Raw genomic sequence first — 20,968 nt, 5'->3', positions numbered from 1 at the left:
TATTCAATCTGAGTATTTGATTTCTTGTACTTATTTTTTTTCCATGTTTTCTTAGGGAAGTGCTAGTTGAGATTCGAAGACTTGTTATTCTATTTAACTGTATAAAAACATTTTAGGGAATGCAAAAATACATATGCTTCAGGTTAAAATATTGAGACATCTTGGATATTTTAATAACATTTCCACCATAAAGTAGCAAAAGCAGACTTTTTAAAACTTTATACATGAGGTTACATTTGCTGATTAAAGTAATTTGAACATTTTGGAAAGACACTCAACTTTCTAGTGGTAAGAGTTTTTACTGTTTTCCATGCTGCTATTTATTTATAGATAGAGTACCATTATGATCATTTTTGTAATTGTTCAGAGGGACAATTCTTAAAGTCAATGTGAATGCAAATGTATACAAAGGAAAGAAAATGAAATCAACAAATGCTAAAACTAAACAGTAAGATGACATTCTATAAACTAAATATATATGCCATATAATAATATATACATTAAGTATATATTAATAATACTTAAAGACTGTTGTACAATTCCGTTTGAATGTTCGAGAGGAAAAATATCCCGTTAGGATTTGGAGAAATTGAAACTGTTGGTATTTGTAAGGAAAGGGACCCACAGAGGAGAATGGAAGTAAAAGGAATACTTAAACTTCTTCTTCAGAGGCTAAGGATTTTGTATCTTATTTTATATACAGAATGAAGGGTCCTTCCTGAAGTTGATTTCTCACATTAAGATTAAAAAGATAATTTCCCTAGAAAGTGAAAAACAAAACAAAACCCCACCAAACTCCAAATTCACTTGCAGGATGGATGACAGTTTAGATTTGCTTTTACTTGAATGACGGAAATTTTTTAATGAAGGAGTGAACTGAGGAACAAATTCAAGAAATTATAGCACCAACTTTGTTAAATTGTGGTTGAATTTTTTTTTACTCTATTATAGTCCCAAGAGCTGTCAAATTACCTAAAGAGAACAATGAGTTTCTCAACAGAGAACAAAAAGGAAAAAGAAAAAGAAATTACCCAGAGATGCTACAACTTACAAAACAGTCACTCCTGCTAGACTTCGTATAGCTTTAAATGCAATTGACTATTAATTCTATCAGACGTAGCTGACTTAAAAGCTAGGATGGATCAGGAGCTGATTTTTGGCATTCCTTCATTTTCCCACTCTTTTGTTCACTTGACACGCAGCTTTTATACACTGGCTTTGCAGGAACCACTGGCATGATCTCTGAACAATCTGTCGGAGGAGGAAAGGGCTCTTCCAACCAGCAGCCAGAGTTTTAATTAAATACTGTGCATCCCGTCTATCTCAAACAGCTGAAGAAATTGCTGTTGGCATAAAGGTACCAATGAACTTATGTTCTCTGGGGTTAATACGGCAAGGAAACTTCTTGGTGGTTTAAAAAAAAAACAAACAAAAAACAGAACTCCAAGCTACCCCCAATCATGTGATTATTATTTTTTAAGTTAAGAAGACTCACACTGAAGCAACAGTGCCGATCTGTGGAGCTCAACTCAGTATCACATTGAAAGGGACATGCAGGTTGGAGAAATTATTTTGTTTATTAATTCAGGTTACATGTCCTGCCAGACTGGCTGGAAGAGAAGGGAAAGAGAGGTGTAACTTTTAAGCACACACTGATTTGTTCTTATTACATAACAAAAGTCTATTTCTTTATCATGTTATCATTCAGTTAATAAAAATTAGCTACAATAACAGCATCAACTTAAAAACCCTTCAAAGTCCAGGGGATTTTCTTTCACAATGAACATGAATACTGTTCAGAAATACAAACAGTCAAAGGATAACTTTAGGTCTGAAAGAGAAACCTGGCAAGGGTAATTGAATAAGCCTGGGTCCCTTGACTGTGTCATGGTGAGGGCAGTCAACATGTCATAATTAGGTTTATTGAGGGCCATTCCAACAATCTGCTTCTATTCTTCCTGCCTTATTGTCCACAGCTAGGCAAATAGCCAAGGGACAAAAGGAATCAAGTGCTGACAAAACATGAAAGAGGAAAAAGATTTAGCTGCTTTTATCAAAGAAACTGAGAAGGACTTTGTGTAAATAAAATAAGTGACTGGCCATCCTGCATTTAGGCAATGCCGTTTTCATTAGAATTAATTCTTGACATATTGGAAGAGTTCCAAGGCAAGGATTTCTACTTCTGACAAGTTTAATTTGTAAATTAAAAACAGTTGGTTAAACATGAGCCTCCATCAACAAAACTTAACCAAAGCCATACACGGCAAAGGGCTAAGCAGGTGAAAAAGAGAATTACTTTGAAAACAAAGTCTTCCCCAAAATTATGCAAATTCTTATTACTTCATAACAAATGTTTCCCATTGAAGCCTACAGCAGGATGTCTGCTCAGGGAGGTTTGTTTAGATCACATTTTCTTCCCCTTTAAGCCTCTTTGGTTGACATAACACTTACTCCTTGCTTGGGCACCGTGCTGCTTCTTGGGAGAAGTGGCAGCAAGAACAGAAGAGGTAGGCTGACTTTTAAAAGAAGTCAAGCTAATACCACTTTTAGTCTACAGATTTCAGGACAACCTACTCTGCTTTTGCTTCAAGGTGAGAGAGTCTTCCAAGTGTGCTTTCAATTCCTAATGGGGATAAACAGTGGAGACTGCTATGTGGTATTTCCTAAACTATTAATAGTTATCATCAGCTCTCAGGTCAATGCTGTCTGCCTAGAGGGTTGCATGCAAAACCGGCAGTGCTGTTGGTTAAGACTTGGTGATGCAGAGAAAGTGGAAACCTTCGGGCGAGAGATGTAGCTTGCATCTGGGCAAGGCTTTAAGTCGAGAAAGCCCCTTTAATAAAACAGCTATTTGTGAAGTTGCAATACCTTTCCTGTTACATTTTTTTCAGCTTGCAAATTAAGCTTCAGCTAAGGGTCTTTTCCATGAACCTGAATTTCAGAAGCTGCAAAAGAGAAGGTGACTGGAAAAGAGAACTCTATCATGAACGATTTGTCCCTTGGGGATACAAATTTTACTTGGGTACCAAGTGCCCCTTAGTTTTATTGAGAGTAACAGAGGCGATAAGAAACCCATGACTGGGGAAGCTTCAGTGACTAAGTTGTTTAGATTTAAAAACTTCACATTGCTTTACTTCACCTGACATTTTAGAGCCTTACATTACTGTATTCCTTGCACTTGAAATGAGAGTGAAAAAAATTTTTTTCTCATGTCAAAGAATTATTTAATTCCATCCGATAGTGGATATGAAAGAGTTAAAGCCCTGGAGGAATGCAAGACTTGATTCTGATCATTAGTACCCTTATCATCAGTATCAGTACTGATGTTTGAATGGAGCCTCTCAATGGCTATATTTGCATGACTGTAGCATCCTGAGGAAGTATTGAAATACATGGTCCAAACAATTTTCTTGTGGCTCATGAAGCTGAATCTGCGGTGTCTTGAAGTTTATTCCACTTGTGGATTTTGGTAAAAAAAAAAACACAAAAAACCAAAAACCCACACAGTTGGACTGCTGATTTAGTTCTGCACCAGATGTAACTGTGGTTTTTATGAAGGATTTTTTGTTGTTGTTGTTAAAAGATTTTGCTTTAGGTCCCAGTTCAATCTCTAGCTAGCTGTGTGATGAAGGGAAACTCAGTAGCCATTCCGAGTTGGATTCCTCTGAAGTGAGGCGGACAGTAAGATGCTCTGCTGTCTCCAAGGATTGTTGTGATGTGTTAGTGGCCCCGAATACATTTCAAGTTCTGAGCAAGTATAAAGAATTATTTGTTTATAATCTACCCATCGCTTTTGTATTCAGCGAAACAAGATTTGGTGGCTCGTTTCCCTTAATGCGCTTTCTTAGAGTACAGTTTAACAAGAATTAAGTGGGTCTTCCTGTGGTCAGTCCAGAATATTCTGAAATAATTCTATATTAAGGACATGTGGGACCTGGTTGCTGGGATGACACCGCTTTATTGCAGAGCGGCACACTGGTGTACATCTAGTGGGACAGTGGTATGGGAGAAGCTGCTGTAAAGGCTTGGATTTGTGCAAAATAAGTCTTTTTGATTTCCATATTGTTCCCATGCCCGTTGGCTCATGTCACAAAATTGGAAGGCCCAGCAGGCCAGGAAGGAGTCTCTCTGGATGGAGTTGGAGATTTATGCAGATTGGCTGCCTCTCTGACATTTATTTGCTGCCCTTTTCTCACTCTGTTTTGGCAACTCTGAACCAGATGGACAAGCCCATGGAAATAAAGGCCAGTGAAGAGGAGATGCTTTTGATTTCTTCAAAGATAAGGGAGAACGCTTTCTTTCTCTCTTTCTTTTAACATAGCCGTGGTAATTTTTTTATTTTTTTTTGTGCACAGATCAAAACTGGCAAGTCACTTTTGGAGACTGATTGGAACATTTGAACAAGGACTTTCCTTGTTACGTCATTGAGAGTAACATAAACTCTGTTTACCAAGGCATCCACGGAAGAGAAATGTCCAGGCAATGGTCCAAATGTTATGTCTACCAGAAGCCAGCCATGTACTTTGTAGCTGGGCACCAAGAATGTTGTCTGAGTTTCGGCTAGGATGATAATTCACCAGGACTGAAATCCTTCCTTAATCACAAGCTCTCCAAAAGGAGAGTGATGACGAGGGGAAGCATGGCTTACTGTTTCACTCTGTAATCATTTATGATTTGAGCTGTATTTTACCTTACAATGACCTCTGGTGCTGTTAGTGGATCATTCTAGGCTTGCAGCTACAGTATTACAGGGGCCACCATGAAGACAATGGGCACTAAATGGTGATTCATCTGGGAGAGTTGGAAAATATGACCGTCGTACATAAAAAGATGCACAGAGGTATTTTCCTATTTTAGATTCAAACGACAGTCTCTGTACTTTAAGTGTTCATGAAGAATCAATTATTTAAGCACAAATATTCACTTTGAAAGTAATTATGTCTTGAGCCCTGGGATGTATTTTTGAAAGATGCTGTTTCTTTCCTACATTTTAAAGTCATACGCTTGTCCCTCTGTGTTACCCATGGTGCAAAATTTCAGACTGAAGATATTTCATCTCAGGCATGTGACTGAACCTCGTCCTTGGAATTTCAGTGTTGAAATATGGGATTAAAAATGGTGAATGGATTTGCTAATTAGGTGCAGCTTTTTTTTTTTTTAAGGGAAGTACGGGAGGGGGATGTGCAGCTCCTGATTTTCGTCTTATTATTTATTGTATGTTGTCGCTGTCTGTAGACTTTTTCTTTTATTTGTTTACTCTTGTTTGTTTGAACTAATCACTACTTAAGAAAAAGTCCTCTCAGGACGGACAGCCTCCTCTTCCTGAAGCCTGTAGCTTCGGTGATCGTTCAGGCATAAAAACGTGCTTATCTGCAAATGAATGGTAGCTCTTTGCTTCATTAAAGCCCCTTTCTCTTTTGGCACTCGCATTGTGACCCTTTGATATTAATTCAAAGGGCAATTAAAGAATGCGGCCCATCTTTGAAGTAAGGCATTCAGGGCAGGGGTAGGGATGAACCTGGGCCTCTGATGGACTGTGTGTATTCAACAGGCCTTTTCAAGACAGTTTGAAGTGAGTCAAAGAAAATGGGCAGGAGAAGGTCAAAGAGAAAAAAAGGGCTAAAGAAACAGTCTGTATTTGTTCGGAGTATTAGCCAAGCAAACTGCAAATAGCAACAAAATGAAACAGTTAATAGAGCAGCCAGACAGAGCCATGTCAATCACTTAACTTGAACAGCGTTAGGCGATCGGAGCTCCCTCCACTGTGTTACCTAATTATCTTGGGAAAGGCAGTAACTGGAAGTAATGGTATTGTATTTCTTTCTGCTTACTGCCCAGAAAAGGTGATAAATACTCACTGCTCCATAATTATGCAACATATATACATAAAGGAGTAGGAGGGGGTGGGAGGAGGTGGAAGGGGGCTGCATGGGGGAGGAGGTCGCATTGAAGTTGTCTTCCTAGTCAAAGGACCAAATATGGCACAAATATGGCATTTTCAAACATTAGCATGCTGGAGAATCACTTAACTCGTTTCATCTGGAGCTGGCTGAAATATGCATGATTTCTCCTTTCACAACCCTTAAAGACAAACAAGTTGAGCCATCCGAGAAAAGTTCTTTTGCGGGAAAAAAAAAAAAATTAACCTGCAAAAGCTCTGCTCAAATAATATGAAGGATTGGGCTGAGTGTTCCCTCTGCCTCCGTGGAAACTGAGTGAAGCTGCCACTAGGACCCTAGCTCTTCCCACTGTGCCCGACTGTCGAAACACTTTCTTGCAAGAAAAGTCCAGAATAAGCCCCTAACCTTAGTAGATGGTTGAGGGGAGGAGGCAGGACTGGAGGACTGACTGGAGGCAGAATGGGTTTCTGTTCCTAGGGTTAGCAAGGATATTTTTGGATTCCACTTTTATGGGGTCATTGTAAAAAACAAAAGAAGAGCATCAACCACACGCTTCTTTGAATGGTGTGAGCAAACTGATTTTAAAAAGGTTTCCAATTCCCTCAGGGGTGTCTGGGTGAGAGAAGGGGAAATCCCAAGCCCTCGTTGGAATGTCTGCAGATAGGTCGAACTGATCTCCGAACTGCACAACGCAGCCACCTTTTAAAGGGGCCGCTGAGAACTCTACTCGGATCCTTTGTAACAGGGGCTGTTACGATTGCTGTTTGATGTTGGCTTTGTGCATAATGGGTTTTGTTTGGAGGGACAGTAATAGATCTGAAGGGTCTGTTATGCAGCTTTTTGACATACTGTTCCAGAATGTATCTATTAATATAAAAGTCTCTGCCTTTGTAAAAAGTCCATTACTGAACTGAGTGAGTACTCAGTTGCTCCTCATTTTAACACACCAGTCTTGGCACTTGAAAACTGCCTTCTTAAAATTTGATTTGAAGGTCACCCAGGGTGAATTGTAAACAGAGCTAGGAAAACAAATTATATGGTCAGTTTTTGAATATATTAATAACTTCAGCTATTTAGTAGTGTCAACACATAAATTCTCTCTTGCCCTGTGTAATGCTACATAGGATGGAACAATGTTTGGGGGCCTAAGGGGCATTTCTACTTGGAAACAAAGTTAAAATGGAGAGCAGTAGCTGCTTAAGAAACTGGAATTCGGTGAATTTACAAATTTCCTTAGGTGACCTGCTTGCAGATTCTTTACCCTCTGGCCCACCAGCGAAGCCCAAAAGTAGCACAAAATACCTTAAATAATAATAAAAACTTAGTTAAATAGAAATTGTCAAATGAGGGGAAACTCAGGCAATAGAAATAGAATAATCTAGGACATTTTCACTAATAAAAAACTGTGGAAACTTTTCCACTTAGAGAAATTTTTTTCAGACAGATTTTGAAAAATTGTTTTAGTTTTAAAATTACTCAATTTAGAGCTCAATTTTATGTTTTTCAGGATGATTAAAAATCATGGTATCTGGAAATATTAGGAAATGTCCATCATCTTAGAATGCTGAAAAACTGACATAACTTTCAGATCAAAATCAGCTCAAACTGGGAAGAGAGACTGGGGGCATCTTTGTTATTCTTTGTCTTTTTCCTAATCCTGGGTGATTTGTAGATTTTCACCAACTTTTACCCTTTGAGCCTCTTTTACCTATACAAACCCCCAGTTTTGTTGCCAGAAGTGAAGGCTAGAGAATAGTGGTGAGGAAGAACAATTTGGGTTCCCTTTTGTCTCCTGTGTTAACCTTGCCCACCCTTCCTGAACTCAGAATCCTGTGTAGTCTCTAGGAGACTGGTTCTGAAGACAAGATACATTTAAAAAAAAATTTATTTTTAATTGGAGGATAATCAATTTACAATATTGTGTTGGCTTCTGCCATACAACACTGTGAATCAGCCATAAGTATACATATATCCCCTCTCTCTTGAGCCTCCCCCCAAGTCCCCACCCCATCCCACCCCTCTGGGTTGTCACAGAGCACTGGATTGAGCTCCCTGTGTTATACAACAACTTCCTATTAGCTATCTGTTTTACATATGGTAATGTATACCTAGATGTCCATTGACAGATGAATGGATAAAGAAGTTATGGTACATATATACAGTGAGATATTACTTAGCCATAAAAAGGAACGCATTTGAGTCAGTTCTAGTGAGGTGGATGAACCTAGAAGCTGTTACACAGAGTGAAGTAAGTCAGAAAAACAAATTTTATGAGAAATTTACCACAATCAGCACCAACCAACTACACTTTTAAAGTCCAGGGCACTGAGGAAATTCAGGTGAGGTTCATCTGGCCATCTCCAGGTTCAGAGATGCTTCCTGAAAGAGAAGATGTCAGAGCTGAGCATTAGAGGATGACCAGGAGTTGATCAGCACAAGAACTAGAGGAAAGGCATTATAGGCAGAGGGACAGCATGGGCGACAAAGGCATGGAGCAGTCAGACACACAGTGTACCTGGGGACTGGCAAGCAGCTAAAGGCAACAAGGGGCCCTGTCACCAGATTCACTCAGTCTTAAAAGGCCAAATAAACCCCCCTTTTCATCTTTCCGCTGTTGAAAGTGAACAAGTGATACTCGGTAACACAACCCCGTTCTCGAAAGGCTAGAGAGATTGCTTTCTCCCTACCTGCAGCTTTACTGAGATGTAATTCACATATAACATGGTGTGAGTTTAAGATGTTCAGTGTGTTGATTTGATATACTTGTATACTGCAAAGTGACTACCAGAACATACACTTGTAACTGCATGTTAGCTAATACCTGCATCATATCACATAATGAGTATTTCTTCTTTTGCGGTGAGAACATTGAAGATCTACTCTCTTAGCAACTTTCAAGTATATAATTCAGTATGATTAACTATAATCACTGTGTTGTACATTAGGTTTCCAGAACTTATTCTTATAAATGGAAGTTTGTACCCTTTGACCAAGATCTCCCATTTCCCCCCTCATTACAGCCCTTGCTAACTACTATTTGGGTCGCTGTTTCTATAAGTTTGGTTTTTTTAGATTCCACCTATAAAGGAGAGTTTAAACTTGTCTTTCTCTACCAGACTTATTTCACTTAGCATGATGCTTTCAAGTGTCCATCCATATCAAAATATGTCTCTTTAACATTGATTGTTAAGTGTTGTTTGAAAAGAAAATGGATTTCATACACTTCAGTTCTTTTTTTTTTTTTTTAATGGGACAAAAATTTTCTCACTATAAGTGACCACTTTGAGGAGAGGAGCATTTTTTTTTTTGGTTTAGTATGGTTTATTAAGCTGGGCCTTAGTACAGACGCTGGGGCTTGCCCATGGTGCTCTTAATGTACAAGGCCCTGACATTCCTCCAATTTTTCTTGAGCAATGACACCAGGAAGTTGACAGCTGAGTGGATGTCGTACACAAACTCATCATCTGTCATTTTCACGTGGCCAACAGCCACTGCCAGACGCAGCACCTTCTTCATCTGGAACTTGATGGTGGACTTCACTTCATCAGCTTTGGCCACCATGTTCTCACTGTGGGTCAGCAAGGAAGGGAACTTGCCAGCCTTGTTCAGGCCTGGGCCCAGGATTCGGGGGATCTGCTCGATCAGAGACTCTGAAGCCAAAAAGGCATCATATTTCTTGGCCAGCTTCTTGACCAAGAAGCTGAGTTCTTGTTGAGTTTCTTCAGCGCCTCAATGTGCATGTGGGGGATAGCCACTGCCTTGGCTTCTTCACAATGCAGCTGGTTCCCCAAGACACATACGGAGAACTTGGGGTGGGGAGTGGACTTAAGCCTGACGGTGCCCGTGAAATGTTTGTCCTTCTGAGGGTCATAGTTCTTAAGGCTGATCTGAAGCTCCACTGTCTCCAAAAACTTCCTGCGCTTGCGCTGGTTCCCGTGCAGGACTTCCCGCACCGCCTCGTAGAGGGTATTGTGGGAGACTTTGCTGCTCATGGTTCCCTATGTTGCGATAACTGGAAAAGAGAGAGTGAGGAGCATTTTTTTTTTAAGGGGATAGTTTTTATCTATTTATTTTTAATGTTTTTAAATTAGTTTATTTATCTATTTTTTAACTTTACAATATTGTATTTGTTTTGCCATACATTGACATGAATCCACCATGGGTGTACATGTTTTCCCCTTCCAGAACCCCCCTCCCACCTCCCTCCTCATCCCATCCCTCCGGGTCATCCCAGTGCACCAGCTCCGAGCATCCTGTGTCATGCATCAAACTGGGCTGGCGATTCATTTCACATATGATAATTTACATGTTTCAATGCTATTCTCCCATATCATCCTGCCCTCTCCCTCTCCCATAGAGTCCATAATACTGTTCTATTTATCTGTGTCTCTTTTGATGTCTCGCATACAGGGTTATCTTTACCGATTAACTAAATACCATATATATGTGTTAGTATACTGTATTGGTGTTTTTCTTTCTGGCTTACTTCAGTCTGTATAATAGGCTCCCGTTTCATCCACCTCTTTAGAACTAATTCGAATGTATTCTTTTTAATGGCTGAGTAATATTCCATTGTGTATATGTACCACAGCTTCCTTATCCATTCGTCAGCTGATGGGCATCTAGGCTGCTTCCATGTCCTGGCTATTATAAACAGAGGAGCATTTTTTTTTAATGGAACCAAAAAATTCTCCCACTCTGAGTGACCACTTTGACGAGCATTTTTGGGAAGAACAGAGCCTGATGTACAGAAGTGAGGTCCTTGGGAATGTAACAACCTAACTCAAACTCTTGTTTTACACTTTGTTCAAGGAGGTGATCTGAGCTTGAGTTACTAACTCTAGCTATTTTTTCTAGATTCCTTCTTTTTGTGACTTAAATTTATATTTTGAAATGGTTGTATAGTAAAATAGACTTTAGGGTTTTTTTGCATTGAGGTGAAATTCATACAAACCATTTTAAAGTGAACAATTCAGTGGCATTTAGTACGTTCACAGTGTAATGCAACCACCAATTCTGCCTAGTTGTAAAACATTTCATCACCCCAAAAAGAGACCCTGTACCCAGTAAGTAGTTGCTCCCCATTTCCTTCATCCCCCAGCAACTACCAGTCTGTGTTCTGTCTCTGTAGATTTAAATATTCTGATTATTTAATATAAACAGAATCATATGGCCTTTTATGTCTGTCTTCTTTCACTTACCATCATGTTTCAGAGGTTCATTCACACTGTAGCATGTGTCAGAACTTGATTGCTTTTTATGGCTGAATAATACTCCATTTGTATGCAAAAACCACTGCTTGTTTATCTAATCATCCACTGGTGGGCCTTTGGGCTGTTTCCACCTTTTGGCTATTATGAATAGTACTTCTATGAACTTGTATATACATATGTTTATTCTTTTTTAAAATTTTAACACATGTATATATTCATGTAACGACCATCATAATCAGTATACAGTATAGTTCTGTCATCCCCCAAAATCCCTTCATGCTCTCCCTTTGAATGGACACCCTCCTCCCACTCCCAGCTCCTGGCAACCACTGGTATGTTCTCCAGTTTTGTCCTTTTAAGAATATCCTATAAATGGAATCATACAGTATTTAACTCTTTCAGGCTGGTTTCTTTTACACAGTATAATTATTCTGAGATTAATCTAAGCCATTGAATGTGTCAATATTTCATTTCTTTTTAAAAAATTGACATATTTATTTTATTTTAGTTTGGAATTAGTATTTAGTTTGAAGTATTTATTTTATTTTATTTAGTTTGGAGTTGATTAACAGTGTTGTGTTAGTTTCAGGTGTATAGCTAAAGTGATTCAGTTATACATATACATGTATGTATTCTTTTTCAAAGTTTTTCCTGTTTAGGTTATTACAGAATATTGAGCAGAGTTCCCTGTGCCATACAGTAGGTCTTTGTTGGTTATTTTTAATATAGCAGTGTGTACATGTCCATCCCAAATTCCCAGTTTATCCCTCCCCTTTGCCCCCTGGTACCCATAAGTTTGTTCTCTAAGTCTGTGAATCTGTTTCTGTTTTGTAAATAAGTTCATTTAGATCATTTTTAAGATTCTGCATATAAGCAATATCATATGATATTTGTCTTTCTCTTTCTCTGTCCATCTCTGACTTACTTCACTTATGGGTAATCGCCAGGTCCATCCATGGTGCTGCAAATGGCATTATTTCATTCTTTTTAATGGCTGAGTAGTACCCCATTGTATATATGTACCACATCTTCTTTATCCATTCACCTGTCAATGGACTTTGAGGTTGCTTTCATGTCTTGGCTACCACTGTAGCCAAGCACTGTAATGAACATGTGGGTGCATATATCCTTTTGAGCCATATTGGTGAATACTATCCTACTGACTGGTTGTGCTACAGTTTGTTTATTTATTTTCCTGTTGAGGAACATTTATATTATGTCCAGTTTTTGTTCATTATGAATAGAGCTGGCATACATGTTGTTGTAAGAGTTTTGTTCGAATACAAAATTTCATTTCTCTTGAGTAAATGCCTGGGAGTGGTATTGCTAGGTTATATATTAAATGTATGCTTAACTTTATAAGAAATTGCCAAACTGTTTTCTACAATGGCTATACCATTCTGCATTCCACCAGCAATGGATAAGAGGTCTGGCTGCTCTGTGCTGGTGCTAGCCTTGATATTGTCAGTATTTAAAATTATACCTGTTCTGAAAAGATGTCTAGAGATATCTAATCATGGTTTAATTCACATTTCCCTAATGACTAATGATACTGAACATCTTTGAATGTGTTTATTTATCATCCATATATTCTTTTGGGTAAAATATCTGTTCAAGTGTTTTGCTCATTTTAAAATTATATTGTTTTCTTATTGTTAAATTTTGAGAGTTCTTATTATTCTGGATTCAACTCCTTTGTCAAATATGTGATTTGCTCTCGATCTTAGCGTTTGTTCATTCTTCCAAAAGTGTCTTTTGCAGAGCAGAATACTTTGATTTCAGTGAAGTCCAGTTTGTCAATTTAAAATTTTATGGTTGTGCTTTTTAGTATCATGTGTAAGAACCTTGTGCATAGCCCTGGTTATGAAGATTTTCTCCTATAAATCAGATTTTGCATTTAGGCCTGTGGTCCATTTTCAGTTAATTTTTGCATGTGGTTTTATGTTTAGGGCAAAGGTTATTTGTTTTTGCATACGGATGTCCAAATGTTTCAATACCATTTGTTGAAAAGATTATTCTTTCTCTGTTGAATTGTGTTTGCACTTTTGTCAAAATCAACTGGTGATGTTTGTGTGGGTCTCTTTCTGAACTCTCTATTCTGTTCCATTGATTTACAAACCAGTTCCTTTGCCAGTACCACAATGTCTTCATCACTATAGTTTTGTAGTAATTCTTTAAATTCAGTGATATGATTCCTCCAAACTTCTTTTTCAAAATTGCTTTTAGCTACTCTAATGATTTTCCACATACACTTTCACTATAGCTAATCTTATAGCTATGAAAATTCCTCCTGGGAGCAAATTAATTTTTCGAAAGACGTTTGTTTTGGTTTTGAATAGTTTTGGAAGTGCGAGAGTGAAAATAAAATAAGTCTATTTCTGTTTCACGCAAAATTAATGAAATTATCAGATTGGAGATTTCATTCTATTACAAATTCTTCCTCTATGTAAAGTGCTCAGTTTTAGTGAAATGGTTGGCTGTAAGTCAGAGAAATTGAGCAGAGTCATGTCTACATGAGAGATAAACTTTGAATCACCACATATGTTTAACCTACTTTTTGAATTGGTCACGCAACACGCAGAATCAGTCTCAGTCTCAAGGAAGGCATACGTAAAACATTTAATGTATGTTCATGAAGAACAGGTCAACCTGCCCTTGGCTTGTGTATCATTTATTTAATTTATACAGTTTTAGGCCTTTGGGTCCTTTCAAAACTTTTACGAACGTGCAGCATTATAGGGTTTCCAGGCAAGTGTTCTTCCCGTGAATTAAAAACTAGAACACCAGGAACTCAGGAAGGGACGTAGAAGGTAGGAAGTTTTGCTTTCTTTTTCTGCTTTGAAGGAAGAAAGAAATTCACCCCTGCCCCACTTTAGAAGAGGATTCACAGAAAGATGTCACAATCTTCTTGGCATCTTTTCCTTAGAGTCTAGAACTTCATTGCAAAATTCCAATGAACTTTGACTGTCATGTCCTTATGTTTTATACAGAATGACATGTATGCCAGGTATTAGTGTGTTTGTCCTATGCATTTTCTAACACTTAGAATAAAATGAACATTTAACACTTACAAAGTCAACATGAGCATTATGAAAGTGAGCTTAAAATATAGTTAAGGATTCAACAAGCAAATGTCAAACTGGGCAGAGGTTGCTCTGACTCTGTTGGTTTTTTGAGGGATGCTGTTAAAATCAATTATCTTGAAACTCTTGGCAGCTCATTATGTGCATACTAGGTCTGCCAAAATAGTTCAGTTTGTTGATCTAAATTTTGGAAGCTTTGGGTTAAAGTCTGCTTATTTCAAGTTACTCTTTAAAAACTGTATATTGAGATGAATATCCAAGGCTAAAGTTTATCAGTTAAGTAATTTTAGAAATTTTACACTGAGAAGTGAAGACTGTGGCTACTTGAGTTCATTCTAATCATACCAAGTCTAGGTGGCCCTTGGTAATGCTCTCTTACACTGAGAGCATCATTTTTAAATTTTGTGTTTCCAGAAGTACTTTTTTCGTTCCTCAACCAAGACCTTATGGTGTTGAAACATAGCTACAGGTAAATGAACATTAGTTCTTTGATTTCTTAAAGAATAGGTAGGCATGTAGTTCAGTGAAACTAACACAGTTCAGCAAATAATTATAATGCTTTATTTCTCTGCGGTTCTTTTACATGTAGTTTTTGTTTGCTACTTCATACTGTGATGTGCTGCAGAATGGCACGGCTTTCCCCACCTCAGAGACAAAAAAAGTGAGCCTCAGAGAAGTGGCTGATCTGAAGTCACTGAGCTAGGAGTACATAGCAGAATCAGCCCGAGAACCTCCTTCTCCTGAGGCCATTTTACTTTTAGATAAAACAAATTCCTATCGTATATCTGTGAGAAAAGGGAGATGATGACTCCAGAGTACTGCAGTTCAGACTCTGTGGCAAAAGTTATTTGATATCTTTTGAGTTTTTCCATTAAAACCAAAAGGACAAAAATGCTGAATTCTTTGGCACTAGCTCTGGCTTTGAAGTATTCTAAAAAACACAGGCATTCGTATTTTTCTCTCTAAACACAGTCAGTGTTAGTTCCCAGTGGAATTTCTCTGTTTGGACTAGTAGTTATAAACCCTTGTATTTTGATATTCTTAATAGATGTTGATTGGTTTAATGCTGTGCCAGGTCTTTATATTTGATATATCACATAGTACCTGCAAAGTGCTTATTTGTTTTGTACAATCTTTTGTCCTTAACCTTTTGATCTAGATATAAAACAGGCAGAAGCAATGTAATTCCTGCCTTTAATGTAATATGATGCCAGGAATCAGGAATGTCCATTTTAGAATGTACCAGGAAGTGGGGAATGGGTTTATTCAACAATGATGTTGTGTTGGGTACATTGTGTTGGTTGCTGCCCTGTGTGTGTGCTTGTGCACACCTGTGAGTGTTCATTTAGAAACAGTAAGAATAGGTTCTTCCTTTCCCAATAAGCCATTCTTGGAAGGTAGATCTCAGCAGCTGTAGATGAGATAAAATACAGAATAAATTAGGTTTAGGAAAATTTAAAACTTTAAGATTAATTTTTTAAAAAAGGAACCCATAGAGGTGCAAATCTGCAGGAAGAACTTTTCTTATTCTAGTTTCCTTGTTGAGGCCAGTTTAGTGGCTCACTTCACAGAATGCCTCAGGGTTTGAGATTTTTATAGTGTGTATAAAATCAGTGCCATGCACTCAATCCCAAATCTGACCCAAGAGAATAAGACCCAGGGGGGAAATATCTCAGCATTACCAATAAGAGAACTACTTTTTTTTTTTTTTTAAGAACTGAATTGCAGATCCACACTTCAGAAAGATATGGTCAGTACCCAGTAAAACTCAGATTAAAAGAATCCTCCATCTGCCCCAAATATTCTCTAATTGCAAACAATATGCAAGGGTTAGGAATCAAGTCCAAAGGTTAAAGGTTCTTGCAGGCAAGTGAATGAGGGAGGAAAGAGGTATATTGATGCATGTCAGTTTCCAGATTCTGGGGTCAAGCTATTGTGCCTAAAAGGAACAAGGCATCTTCAGAAAAAGTGTGATTATCAAACAACAGGTCAAAGTTTATCTGTAGGTCAGTGAAAAGGGTGGGGGGAGGGTCATCATTCAGATTCTGAATATAAGCTTTGTATTTAAATTTGTGACAAGGTATTCAATATTTTACAAAATTAACCTATTTGGTTTATTAAATGTCATTTAATAATGAAATCAGAAAAATTGTTTTCACTTATAATAAATATGAAGTAATGATAATAATAAAGCCTCACATACATTATATAATTTAACCCTCAAAAGAATGTGAGGTATATTATTATTCCCACTTTGTAGATGAAATAATTGAAACACTTCTTCGAAGGTCATTTATGTTAAGTGTCACTCAGTTGTATCCGACTCTTTGCGACCCCATGGACTATAGCCTGCCAGGTTCCCCTACCTATGGGATTCTCCAGGCAAGAATACTGGAGTGGGTAACCATTCCCTTCTCCAGGGGATCTTCCCAACTCAGGGATCGAACCCAGGTTGCCTGCAGTGCAGGCAGATTCTTTACTGTCTGAGCCACCAGGAAAGCCATAGGTCATAGGGGAATGTACATATACTGTTATTTCCGCCACTGTATTTCTCCCTGGAAAACTGAATGGTGTGATATGATTTAGTCCTAATTTGATTCATCATAAAATACAAATGTTCTTGAGCACACTTGGTTTTAGGATGGGAAAATGTCTCTCAAATATTCCTCTTCCTTGAAGCGGTTCTTTTTTTCTTCTCATTTCCCGAGAAGGGTTTGCTGTCCATATCGGTCCAAAGGCCCTTTTGTCCTCTGCCTGGACATTGCCCGGCCAGTCCTGTTGGTGACTCTGAGCTGGGGCCCTACAGGGACACCCGCAGTAGCGGCGGCCAGCAACGACAGTGGTGCAGGGAGGCCCCAAGGACACAAAAGCCTCTGGAGGCCCGGAGGCTCTCAACGTCTGCGCTGCTCTCAGATGCTAATAGCCCTTCACTTCTCAGTAGCACTTCTTGTTTGGTTTAGAAAAATATTTCGGAAGGGCATTTGGACCAGTGATTGCAGGCAATCTGATCAGCATTCAAAAAGATCAACCAAGACAGTTGATAACGATTATTTTTTTCCTTCACTAAAGGAAGGATTTTTTGAACCAATGTCTGGGAAATAGTTTCCCAGTGGAAGCTGCTGGGAGCAGAAGTCTCCATAATTAGGGTGGTAAAACCTCCAATAGTAATTAAAACAATTCACAAACTAAGCTGGTTTTAATTTTTCTGGTAGCTGCGGAGGCAGAAAGCAATTGTTCTAGCAAATTACTAATGCTTAAAACATGAAAGCCTATTATTAATTGGCTGTTTAGTTGTATAAGTAAAAAGTAAAGGGAAACAGTGTACACCTTGAATTATTACCATGACCTCATAGCATCAATAGTCAGGCAGAGAGTATAAGGAATTAGATATTATCTGAAGGTCTGAAAATGCTGAGCCCTTTAGTCAGCAAACTTTTTTGTGTGTGTCCTTGTTAAGAGAAAGCACATGTAGACAAATGAAGCAAAATATATATCTACATGAAAGTTTTTTCCCCCCATTTGGTAGTTTTTCCTCACCAAAAAAAAAAAAGCTTGTGTTATGGTGTACCTGTGTGTGTCCATTCTGTGAATATTTTCTAGATTTAACCAACAGGCCATACATAATAATCAACCATCAGTAGTTATTTATACTGCTTCCAATTTGCCTCATTAAACAAAAGTACCTCACAATTGCAGAGTCCACTTCCCCCTTTCAGACTGAACTGAAGTTTAGAGCTGTGTAGCCACATCTGTACCTTTCAAGGTGGAGTCCGTCTAGGGATCGTGCAGCATTTCACAATGGAGAGAGAACCAATCCGTCAAATTCCACGCCTGCTTTCGGAGATGGAGTCAAGTTACGTTCCCTGAGTTACCTCGTTGAAGCCCAACTTAAAGAGTTCCGTATTCATATTCACTTTCTGATTTTTTAGGAAAAGGAAATTTAAAAGATAATTCGTTTAAACAGCGCCGTTGCATACAGTATTTAATTTTGTATTCATGAGAAAAATGAGACTTCCAGGCTACTAGTAAAGAAAAGTTAATTCCTTGCAGTAGAGAAATCAAAGCGCAGTTTCCGAGTCTCCCGGGCGGAGGGCCTGGAGGAGGTTAGGGGGTCTTTGTGCCCGGGGGGATTGTCTCAGTGGGAGTGGAGGGGGAGAGGGAGAGATCAGGAAGTGCCTGCCTCGGTGCGAGCCCGAGGGATCAAGGAGGGACCGCAGGGGGCTCTGAGAAGGAGGATGGTATTAACTGCGCAGAAGGTCCTGCTTGAATCAAGGCATCTTCCAGGCAATGGTGAGCAAAGTCCTTGGGGGCTGATCGGACGGAAAGAATGGTTTTCTGCGAGTAGAGAAAAGTCCTTCGTGGAAACTCCGAAAACACTTAAGAGCACTGCCTCCTGGAATGTGACTGATTCCAGCACACTCCTAATCCCAGAAGGAAAAAAAAAAAAAGAAAGCCCAGGGGCTCAGAGGCTTCCCAGGGCAGGGTCGGGCTCAAGCCAAAGAGAAGGAGTTGCTCATTCTCAAGGTAGGAACTCAAAACCGCCAGCAAAGAATGCAACCGACTGGCCTTGTCATTGCTGCTCAAGGCTGGAACTTTCCTTAAGGGTACTTCTGCGCCTTGTGAGACCCCATGCTCCCAATCAGCTCTCAGCAGAGTTGTAGGGCGCTCCTGTTGGGTGCTTTATGTGTAATCAGAAATTCCATCATCACAACATCATGCAAAATAGGAATTATTGCCCTTGTTTTATACTTGAGTTCCCTGGGGAGGCGGGGGAAGGGGGGCAGTTAAATAACCACTGACAGCTACACTGCTGGGAAAATGGCAGATCCAGGATTTAACTACATGTACGTTTTACTCTGAAACTTAGCCCAGTGGTCCAGCTTCGCAGAAACTAAGAGTCATACATAGAGAACATGAGTTAATACTTTAAAAAAAATTCTCACAACTTTGACTGATATGGTAAGTGCTAGATGAGTGTTAATATTATTATAATTGATTTCTGGGCATCTTGCATAAGAGAATATTTCTGGGACCATCTTCAAGTGATTTTGATTTTGCATATCTGGAGTGGAGCTCAGAAATCATCATTTTTAACAAACACATTAGGTGATTCTGATGTTTATACTGGTAGATGACTTGCATGATGTCCCCATTTAATAGAAGTGCTAAGACTATCTGGAGTAGGAAAAGGCAAGCCACTGCAGTATTCTTGCCTGGAATATTCCATGGACAGAGAAGCCTGGTGGGCCACCGTCCATGGGGTCGCAAAGAGTCGGACACAACTGAGCAACTGAGCATTAAGGCTTTATCACCTAATGGGGACTCTCCAGCTAGGAGGTCCTCCTCCCATCTTCCTTGACCATATTTAGGCAGGGCAGACACTTCCTATCACATAACCTCAAGAGTAGGTTCCTATCACACAAGCTAACTCATTTTCAGTATTAAAATCAGATCCCATGACTTATGTGTTTGAACACCACACATTCCCTCTTTCCCCAGTGAAATTTGTGAGTTTGGCTTTTGAACAAAATCTCTAATTCTGTTATGTTGCAACTTGCCCAACTGGCTAAGTTGAGACTAGGAAGTTTAATAGTAAATCTTAAGTATATGATAAACGCATGTTGATATAAACTGAGATGTTTGACATGATGATAATATGAAAAAGGATCTCAGAGATCTCCAAGTGGTCTCAGCCAGCCACAGTACTTTCTTATATCCTAAGTAAACATGGCCTTGATGGAGACATAAGTTTGAGGGCAGACCCTGAGATGGGTCTCAGAGATGTCTTCATAATAAAATAACCCTCTGAGACTATGGAAAACGCAGATTTCCAAAGGTCTTCTGGGATATCTAAGAGACCCTGACTTTCAGACCTTCTGAGTAACCATATATGTCTGAAGTATTGACAGTACTTACGGTGGGGGGATAAGTACACAACATATGGTGGGGGGATGTATGTCAGAAGAGACAAACATATTTCAGTACAACAAAATTGAAATGTGAGGTAAGAAAAGACTGACAAAATATAAAGTGAAAAAAGACTGTGACAGCTACCGCCCTCCGCCCCCCCCCCCAACCAGGCAAATAATATATCCACCGAACACAAAGTGGGATTAGAAGTCCAGCTATTATTTGGTAAACCGTCTAATATGTTCTGACTGAAAACTTAAAGTGAAACGCCAATAAAAAAATTTGCAATTGACATTTCCTGGAGGTTGGATGTCAGATTTTTAAAAATTTGATATTTGCTGAACTCTGAGCTTTGTTCTGTTCACTTTTCTGCATGTACTGCTTTGCACAGACCTGGACCTAGAGTAGGCACTAAATAAACAGTGGTGAATAAATAAATGAGGAATTAGAGAAAAATTTTGTGATGAGTTTATTTAAAATTTCAGTCTCTTTTTCCTGGAAAGGAAAACATATGTCCAAACGTGTGTATGGGTAGATTATGTCCTGTTATCTAGACTCTGGTTATATCTTTGCCAACTTGTTTTATTGCTATTTCTGGTGCTGCATTATTTAGGGTTATTTGTATAAATAAGGCCTTGATTAGCATTAAAATTTGGATCCTGAATCACAGCCTAGAATGTCTTCAGGGTTTGAGAAAGTTAGCACACTAATGTAAACCAGGATACATAGTTTATACTTGAAAATGGTAACTTTCATTTTATATTTCTACAGTCCTCTACATTTTTCAAGGTTTATTCATACTTCTGTAAATCTGTTCTTTACAATCACCTATGGATTTTTTATGACTCTTTAACAGATGGCA

General features: G+C 38.7%; 1 protein-coding gene and 1 pseudogene across 2 annotated transcripts in view; one reads left to right on the top strand and one right to left on the bottom strand.

Moving 5' to 3' along the window:
* Positions 1–20,968, top strand: part of PAX3 (paired box 3) — a 96,608-nt gene that overhangs the window by 22,403 nt on the left and 53,237 nt on the right. The gene's annotated exons all lie outside the window — the stretch shown is intronic.
* On the bottom strand, positions 9,205–9,892 carry LOC145540795 (large ribosomal subunit protein uL1 pseudogene; annotated as a pseudogene).

The sequence above is a fragment of the Giraffa tippelskirchi genome, chromosome 3, assembly GCF_054371585.1.
Source record: "Giraffa tippelskirchi isolate mGirTip1 chromosome 3, T2T-mGirTip1v1.2.pri, whole genome shotgun sequence".
NCBI lineage: Eukaryota > Metazoa > Chordata > Mammalia > Artiodactyla > Giraffidae > Giraffa > Giraffa tippelskirchi.
The sequence above is the reverse complement of the archived record's forward strand: the minus strand, read 5'-3'. Positions and strand labels throughout refer to the sequence as shown.